Genomic DNA, 10,295 nt, shown 5'->3' with positions numbered 1-10,295 from the left:
AGGCGGAAGACAAACCGGTAAAACATACAGATTTACCAACAGCGGCCGCTCATCACATGGTTTTAGTATTTGAAGAGAGGAGATCAGAAAATATCCTCGACTACGAGCGTTTAAGTAAGTACATGTTTCCTTTTTGTGTCACACAATATTATGTTCATTTTTGATGTATATACCGGTAGGTTGTTTTAATTAGTTTGTTCAGACACGCACGCTGATATAGTGCACAATACACAGTGTTAGCTAACACGTGCTGTTTCGCCTTTTTTACACACTGAGTTCAAGCATGTTCTACATGTTAAAATGTATCTAGCTACTGTAGGTAAGTTAGCCAAAGCTTTACATCTAGAAAGACTTAAGTTTAACTTTTGGTGTTTTCTAACAAAACAGAATGATGTATATAGGTTATTTAAATTATTTTGTTAGTCCGAACAAGCATGCTGCTAGGTCAGTTTTAGCAAGTGTTAGCTAACATGTGCTGTGTTGCTACTGTTCTTCTAGCATTTAAGGTCATTTATGAGTTATTTCTCTGAACTGCTGTACTTATTATGTTTGAGGACAATGCAGTTTACTTGAATCACTACACTGAATGAATACATTTTACTGTTCCACATTTGGCTGACCAGTTTTTCCCCCCACAGCATAGCTACTGTATATTCTGTATTTAACGTTAACAATGCGGTTTTGTTCACATTTTCTTGCAGATACCTTGACCAGAGCACAATCGGTTATCTTCATCCAAGAGACCTACTATTGGACAATCGGTTCGGCTTTCAAGGTAAATAAATTGTTAGTCACAATGTCTAGTTACTGGGCTATAAGGAGAAGAATATTGAAAGGAGTTGAGATGGACAAACAGGAAATTGCAGATGTTCGAAACTTTAACAGTATGGAAAATTGTGCCTGTAGTTGTTTTTTATATATATATATATATATATATATATATATATATATATATATATATATATATATATATATATATATATATATATATATATATATATATATATATATATATATAATTAAAATAAAATATTTTTTATGTAGATTTCCAGAATGAGAACCAAGCCCTGAGGGAAAGCAATGCACGAGCAGGTGAGAACATGCACTCTTTCTTAAATTTTACTTTTTTGACTGTGATGTAGGTCCAAAATTACCAAATGCCTTTCATTTTGTAGCTTCGGATGGCAGCGGCTCACTTCATGAGCAGGTGAAGGAAGTGAAACAATGTTGATGACGTTTGCTCGTACTGGGCAATCAGGTACAACTTGCAAACAACACCTGTGGTTGTTGGTTTAATTCCCACTGGGGCCACCTGTACATGTAGTAGACCTAGTTGTAAATGTCATAGTTTAGTAGTTGAGGGACCAGGACTGACTGCTTTATTCTTTTTTTCTGTGAACCCCTGTAGGTGCAGATCAGACCCTAATGCTGCGACGTCTTGGAGAGTTTGCCGATGTTGTGCGTAGCATGGACAACAAAATGGACACTATGCTGCAACATTTCAGTGCCAATGTGTCTTTTGGAGAGTTATCCCTGCCAGGGGGTCTGTTACTCCCCCTAGACAACCCATTTGGCGTTGCTTGACAACAGTTTGAGGCAGGATAAAGAGCTCCAGTAAGTGTGCTGATTTTGTTTATAATGCTGTAGGGTAATCTAAAAAGTAAAATTTAAGATTGTACACTGCATATTCTACAGTCTGAATCACAGCCTGTCACATTTTTATATTTATGTATGAGAAGCTTCAGAGATATGTAATTTGTAACACTTTTTTGTATTTTCAGCTTCGGTTTTTGGCAATCAAATGTGGGAGGGACCTAAAGACAACCGTGTGGCGAATGCTTTAGAGTATCTTCTCTAATCACCTTTCCATTAATACAACCTGGATGGGTTTAGGGGATAAAGCATGTTTTAGAGACATGTTCCTGAAGACCATTGTTCAAAGTAATATATATAAATATATAAATTTGTTATATATTTAAGTAGATGTGTGTGGCCTTATGACATTCACATGGAATGACAGATCTGTATTTTCTACAGGAGCCATCCGGAAGAACCCGGCAACCCAGGATGCCACTGATGAGGCGGTCCAGGTTAGCGCTATGCGTTACCTGAAAGGAGCATCTGATCGTGAAGGTGGAAAAAGACGCCGCACAGCTGAGAGGAACCCACAGCCGACCTCTTACACCTAGGCTGACTACTGACACCTGGAACCCTTTCTTTATCCTGAAGTCAGTAACATCAAGACCCCTAAAGAAGCCAGAAGTTTCAGGCTACACTCACCCAATCCACACTGTTCACTGTGGAAATTACTTTTTTTTTATTCCCTGTGACCCTGCCTTGAAGGCAGCTCCTTGGATAGATATGGGATGGCGAGGTTGTTTGTCCTTTATATAGGCGCACAAGAAATCACTGAAGATAAGCCAATTTGCGCTGCCTCATTCTGGAGGTCGGGGAAAACCGGAGAACCCATAGTCAGGCTTGTTATAATGTTCTGTTCTACTACTGTTCTATTCTTCTCCAGAGCTTTACTCTAAATTATTACCATTTATGCTATTGTTAGAAATGGCTTGTTAAATGTGATGTTATACCTCGATTTATTTGGTATCCTGCACATTCTTTGGTACCAAATATCCTCATTATTTGATATAATATTTAATGGTAATTCTTTTCATCCCAGAGCTGACCTATTTGTTATTAACAAATATTGTAAGTGTTATAATTTGCTTGTAAGGCTGTTTTTTTTTTTTTTTTTTAAACCAAAATTTAATTGGAAACATGCAGGTTCTTTAGTAAAAATGTTTTTTGTTATTTATAGGCCTATTTAAGCTTATTTATTGTCTGTTATATTTAATTTATATTATCTTGTATCATTGACAGTTAATGTACTTTGAAATGTGGAATAAAAATGCCAAATGGGAATTTATCTGGTTTGTTCAATTATTATCCATCATAAACTGCATGTTACAAATATATGAATAATAAATAAATATATATATTATTTATTACACAATAAGCGGAGGCAGATCGTTCGAAAAAAGCGTTTGCCTCCGCCGGGCCGCCTTCTGGTATAAAGGCGGCGGAACGGCGGTTTGCCTGCGGGCCGGCGGCGGTACGAAGGCGGTAGGAAGCCGGCTGCCGCTTTTAAAAAGCGGCTGCCGCCGGCGGTGCGCCGTCAAACGTGTTTGCGATTACGCAATTCTGACGCTTCTACAGCCGCCGGATCACCGCCGGTGGTCCGCCGACTCATTGCTATCTGGGTAACAGTTAACAGTAGGCTTGTTTTAAGCGCGGAACACACTTAAAACCGAGTTCCCACACAAACATATTAAGTATTCAGTCCATTTTATCATGAAATTCAAATGATAAATGCCATTTTGACGCTCTTAAACGCGATCAATTATCTCTTCTTAAAGAATAAACATGAATGAACATCTGAAGGCATGTTCAGGATACATTACAACTTACTGTCACATATCATATGTGGCGTAATCGTTCAATCAGTGTTTCAACGGCGGAAAGACCTCAATATAACTGCTTGTAAACTAAACAATGTCATGCATCACATTAACCTCAGGCAGTCATTCAGTGTCCACAGAATTGTATTCGCTAGAAATCATCTCTTTCACTAAATGTATGCACTGCCTATATATTCATCATATTCTAGTTAACCTGTTAATGATGTCTTGATTATTTCATGTATTTTTATAGTCATGAAAATGACAGACACTGTTTAAATTATCATATTTCAACAACGAAGTGGTGAAAAAACTATTTTAATTAGATTTAGAAGTTTTTGCAAAAATTGCCTTATGTGAAGTTGACATGTTTGTGTACTATGTTATTTGAGTGTTGATTATTATACCTAAAAAAAATTTGTTTTTTTATTTGGGCTAATGGTTTGGCCTCTGTTGTTTACCTAATAATATTAATGTGCAAGTAATGGCTCCCTATATAGTTTACTGCAATATCTTCAATAAACTTTTAGTTATAATTTAATTAATTTAAGGACAGACACTTTTTTTTCAGTAAACCACTGTTTAATAAAAAATAAATTAAGCAATTTTGTAAAACTGCTGTACAGAACCGTGACTTCAGACTTCAGAACCGTCAGTTTTGTGTACCATTAAACCCAGAACGTTTATGATGGATGGATGCACTTTTTTGAGCTTCAAACTCAATGGACCCCATCACTGTCATTATAAAGCTTGGACGCGTCAGGATATTTATTAATATAACTCTGATTGTGTTCATCAGAAATAAAAAAGTCATGTACACCTAGGATGGCTTGAGGGTGAGTAAATCATGGGGTAATCTTCATTTTAAAGTGAACTACTCCTGGTGTCTGGAGTCCCTTTTTAATATTTATTGAACATGGGGATATTGAGGAGGAACAAAATGCTTGATTAGGTGTCATATTCATATGATGATATATTTTAATGTGCACTATATTAACCCTACTTTATTGCTTATATCTGTGATTATTATTGACTGCAATGTATTGCAAACTCTGACTCCCAAAAGTATACACTGTATTACCCAATGTTGGTTTGTGCTATTGTACTTTTCATGTAATATGAGCCCCGGTATTTTTTTGTTTTGTTTTTTTGTTTGCTTTGTTTTTGTACATTATATGTGTTGTTACAGACATGTGATGTACATTCTACAAAGGCAAAAGGCAGTAACTTAATTTTTGGTCGAAAATGTATTATTGATATTTTATGAGAAATTCAAGGCCTCCTTTATCATGTGGATAAGTATCTTGAGTCAATTCTGTTGTTTTTTCGAGAAAATAATGGGTTGTCTAAAAGTAACTTCCAAAAGCCCAGGAGAAACCAAGGCAGAACACCGTAACACCAGTTACCGTTCTTTGCCTTTGTTTTGAAACACTCATATTGAGCTAGCGTACTCTGCTATTGTTTAGCTGTTGTTTAGAAGTTACTGTGCCCGGGGTTATGGTATTCTGCCTTTGTTTTACTATCCAATAAAGTTTGCTGCGTTTATATTACGGTGTAACTTGTGCCACATCTGTCACTGAAGCACTTCTCACACACACGATACCTGAATAAAAGTGTGGGTAAAACAAATAGTTCAGTGGTTGCTTTTACTAGCGTTTAAGGATGGCCCATTGCTCTCGAAGGAAAATGATGGTTGAGATGGCTTTGAAATAGTGTAAGATGCATTAGACAAACAAATTAGATTGAAATCCATTTAGCTAGCTAGCAGTCTATAGCATGAATAGGCTAGTCAGCTATCCAATGAATAGGCTACCAAATTGCTCCATATCACAAAGCAATTGTAAATCATCCAAAATGTATCACTAGATTATATACAGGTGTTACTATAATGATTTTGTAAATGGTGATCAGCAACCAAATATTGATAATGTGGAAGTTACTGCCATTTGCCTTGGTGTGACTTCTCACTTTTTGCAGACAATACAAAGGCAGAGTATGTAACTTCAAAATATTGGTCAAGTTGGAGCTCAAGATATTTTTTATGTAGATTATTTTTATTACTAAAACATCTATATTTCCAGTCTTCTACCTATAATTAATTTGGCTGGACAACTAAAAATATTTAAAGTAATATGTTCCACACTCTAACGAGTTAAATCGTATGCTTTTGTAGGGCAGCATTTTTGTGTAAGTGATAAGTTAAGTGTAAGTTTTCTTTGATGTGTAAGTGTAAAGGGATAGAATACAGTATAAAAACCATTACGCCTATGGAGAGTCCCCACAAAGATAACAAAACCAAGAGTGTGTGTTGGAGGAACATGTGAGAAGCAGGAGATCTGAGCTAAAGAACATAGACTCAGACGAAATGCGTATGTGTAATATCAGTGTCAAAAGATTCATTTAGCTGAATGACCAGAGGAAATATAAAAGTCATAAATCTGTGGTTGATTCCTGTCAGTGTAACATGACATGCTATTGTATATATATCTTACAGGGAGCTTAATTTCCTTTCTAGGAACAAAAACCAAAGCAGAAACCAAGCTGTTAGTTCATTTTGTATAGTGCAACAAATTAGTGCTGGCTTAGGTTGCTCCAGCTTAGGGGTGTTGTGTAATGTTATGTATACAGCCATCAACATGACTGATGTATTGTGAAAAATTTCCAAAAACTGACTATGCAGCCTTGCTGTTACTATAGCCAGTGCTTAGGGAATTCATTCAAATCTCTCATTTAAAAGAAACATGTCAGGCGATACTACACTATCATTCACAAGTTTGGGTTCAGTAAGATTTTATTTTTGTTTTTGAAAGAAATGAACTATTTTATTAATCAAAAATTGATTAAAATTGGCAGTAAAGAAGACATTTGTAATGTTACAAAATATTTCTATTTAAAATTAATGCTGTTATTTTGAACCTTGCGTTCTTCAAAGAATCCTGAAAAAAAAAATCATGGTTTCGACAAAAATATTACCGTTTTCATCATTGATAATAATAAGAAATATTTTATTTTTTGAGCACTTAATCAGCATATTGGAATGATTTCTGAAGTGACACTGGAGTAATGATGCTAAAAATTTAACTTTGCCCTCACAGGAATAAATTACTTTTTGTTTTGTTTTTTTAAATAGAAATGTTATTTGAAATTGGAATACAATTTCACAATTACTGTTTTTATTGTATTTTTGATCAAATGAATGCAGTTAACAGCCTTCAAAACATTAAATCTTACAGACCTCAAACTTTAAAATGGTACTGTACTTTTTTTTCCTTTTTCCTTTTATTTTAATCATGGAAAAGGCATTACTTTGGGAAAGGAGAAGCTAGAAAAAAATCCTCAGTGTCATTGAACAGCGGCACTTACACAGACCAGTACTCATAACCCAGATCTGATAATGAGATTCAGGTTCAGTAGCTACAGTATCATGATGCTGTATGAAAAGTTTTGTATAACCACAATTTAACTGTCAGAGCAAACAAAAGTGTGTCATTGGGTGTTTTAGTTCAGAAGTCAAATTAAATGTTTTAAAAACAACACACCTCACTACACTAGTAACAACAACAAAAAAACATTCTGTATGTAAAAAATGACAAAAGGGTCAATAAAGAAAGGAAGAAGGAATAGCTATCTATTTCATTTAGTTTGGGAGTGGGGGCTGATGGCAGACAACTCAAAATCCCACCCTGTAAATCCCACTTATCTGGGTCACTGATAGGTTGTTTTTGCCTCTGCATTGTTGGGTTTTCAATAGAGAACGGAGCATCAGAGTTGTAACATATTCATGGGAGTCATGGGAGAAGGACATCTGATAGGTTCAATTTACCTTTTCATTTTAAGTGTCTCTAAAGTTAGTGTATTTTACACTGCAATTGCTACAGGAGATTGTTTACGGTGTAACTCCCAATGAAACGTTGAACGTGACATTAAACAAGACAAGAATCACACCTGCAAAGTTTCTCCATTGTAGGGAAGCATAATGTAATAAAAGCATGCTTAGAACCTGCATATATATAATTATTTACTAGTGGGTGCAGGACACTATAGTTCATTTAAGCATGATATAAAAAAAAAATATATATATATATATATATATATATATATATATATATATATATATATATATATATATATATATATATATATATATATATATATATATATATATATATATATATATACACACACACTGTACAGTCAAACCAGTTTATTCGCTATAGTTTAGAAAATGGTAATAAATCAAGAACTCAGAGTTTAACTGTGTCAGAAAAAAAGAATCTTGATAATGTCAGATAACTTTGATAGAAAGGTATATAATGGATTACAATCAACCAATCAGCTGTTAAATTGAAAGGTGCAGTGTGTAGTATTTAGGAGGATCTATTGACAGAAATGCAATATAATACACATAACTATGTTTTCAGTGGTGTATAAAGACCTTACACAATGAACCGTTATGTTTTTACTACCTTAGAATGAACCATTTCTATCTACATACACCGCGGGTTCCAGTACAGTGAAGTGGGCATTTTGTGCCGTCATGTTTCTATAGTAGCCCTAAACGGACAAACTGCTCTACAGAGCGCTAGTCACTCTCTCTGATGATTACATTTTTGTCCTGAATTTGTCCTGTCACAGACTTTTGTTCAGTCTGTGGTGTAAACGGTTGCATTAGCAATTAAAGAAAAAATACTTAAGCAAAACTTGATCAGTTCAAAGAGTCTGAATGATTTTGGTCCCAAATCTTTATAAATTCTTACTTGTAGTCCACTGTATGAAGAATTTTTGGGTATAATATGTCACAGTTTACTTTATTTTGCTATCCTCACTTACATAAATTAACTATAGTTATAGTGTCCTGCACCCACTTGTAAAACATTATATCTGGTTTCTGAAAATCATATATATATATATATATATATATATATATATATATATATATATATATATATATATATATATATATATATATATATATATATATATATATATATATATATATATATATATATATATATATATATATATATATATATATATATATATATACACACACACACCACACATACACAAACACACACACACACACACTGTACTGTACTGTATATATAGACAGTGAGCCAACACATTATGAGCACCTGCCTAATATCTTGCTGTTGGTCCTCCTCATGCTGCCAAAACAGCACCGACCCACCGAGGCATGGATGTCAGAGCTGCCGTGGATCAAACTTGTTGGTCCAGCACATCTCACAGATGCTCAATTGGATTGAGATCTGGAGAATCAAGTTCCTCAAACCTTTCTTCAACAATGTGTGGCAGGGTGCATTATCTTTCTTCCACTGCTCCAAGGTCCAGTTCTGACATTCCTGTGCCCTTTGTAGGCACTTTCGACATTGGACAGGGGTCATCATAGGAACTCTGATTGGTCTGCCCCATACAGCAGAGCACGATGCACTGTGTGTTGTGACAAATTCCTCCCTTAACCAGCATTAATATTTTGTGTGATTTGTGCCACAGTAGACCTTCTGTTTGGCTTGGACCAGACAGGATAACCTTCGTTGCCCTTGTGCATCAATGAGCCTTGGGCGCCCATCACCCTGTCGTCGGTTTGTGGTTTGTCCCTCCTCGCAACACTGTTGGTAAATTCTTACCACTGCTATATGATATTTTGACAGGGTTACCTTGCCATAATAATTTGGCCCTTGTCAAAGTCACTCAGATCTTTATTCCTGCCCATCTCTCCTGCATCTAAATCCGTTGATAACGAGAACTGATTATATATGGATGTATGGATAGATAGATAGATGGATTTCTTTAACATGATTGACAGTTAATATTGTCAATATTTCAACAATAATTCAACTTTAATATCAAGCATATTTTTTATTTAAACTATTTTAATGACTAATTATTGACTTTTGATGTCATAAAGTTCGAAGCATTATTTTTAAAGTGGGAAACGTAATAGCATAACGGAATGGACAAAGGTAGATTCTGTATTTTCTCAGAAAACATTACACAGAAATGCATTATTTTAATAAGACAATATGTAGGTAGCATTTTATTTATTATTTTAATTCAGAGTTAAATCTATCAAATAATAGGACTAAATTCATCTTGTTGATTTTATCAGTAGTATGTAATGGGGACTTAAATAGGATACAAATGGCACTGTTTTACTTCATACTTTATATTTAAGGGCTAGAGTGCTATTTAGACCATTCAAAGGTTTCATTCAGCTTTCTTATACTGCTGGGACTCATGACAAGTTTACACCTCTCTGTCATAGATTTCACAGGCGCTAGTGAGGGGTCACCCTGCGGAAACGTTTTACATCAGGTTACAGAGACAGATTAATGGAACAAATTTATACTGTATCCTCAGGCAAAGATTAGTCCCGGGTTTTTTTCCAGACATGCATGTGTTTTTATAATATATCAAATAAAACTTATTTTAAATTGTAATGATATTTCACAATATTACTATTTTACTGTATATTTGATTAAATAAATGTAGCCTTGGTGAGCATGAGACTTATTTCAAAAACATAAAAAAATAATCATACTGATCCTGAACTTTTGAACGTGATTATATTATATATTATACATTAATATATATTATAGCATAATTATATTTATATATCATATATACCTTTTCCTGGACCGCCCCCACCTGGTGGAATGACCTGCCTATCTCAATTTGTGCGGCCATTCATTTTCTAATTTCTATTTCTAATGTCTAATTTATAAAAAAAATAAAAAAAACTTCTGTCCTGTGTTCTGTGCTAGATTAACTGACACTTGTTACAGCACTTGCATACTGTTGCCCTTGACTGTTCTAGTT

At 34.7% G+C, this 10,295-nt stretch overlaps 1 long non-coding RNA gene across 1 annotated transcript; it reads left to right on the top strand.

Annotated features, from left to right (window-relative positions):
* The first annotated feature begins 275 nt into the window (after positions 1-275).
* Positions 276-2,917, top strand: LOC307127899. The gene is made up of 6 exons (XR_013816694.1): positions 276-775; positions 1,045-1,092; positions 1,176-1,258; positions 1,409-1,614; positions 1,782-1,941; positions 2,038-2,917. It is a non-coding gene; the product is annotated as an uncharacterized lncRNA (long non-coding RNA).
* The last annotated feature ends 7,378 nt before the right edge of the window (positions 2,918-10,295 follow it).

Source organism: Gobio gobio, assembly GCF_949357685.1.
Source record: "Gobio gobio genome assembly, chromosome: 6".
NCBI classification, from domain to species: domain Eukaryota; kingdom Metazoa; phylum Chordata; class Actinopteri; order Cypriniformes; family Gobionidae; genus Gobio; species Gobio gobio.
The sequence above is the reverse complement of the archived record's forward strand: the minus strand, read 5'-3'. Positions and strand labels throughout refer to the sequence as shown.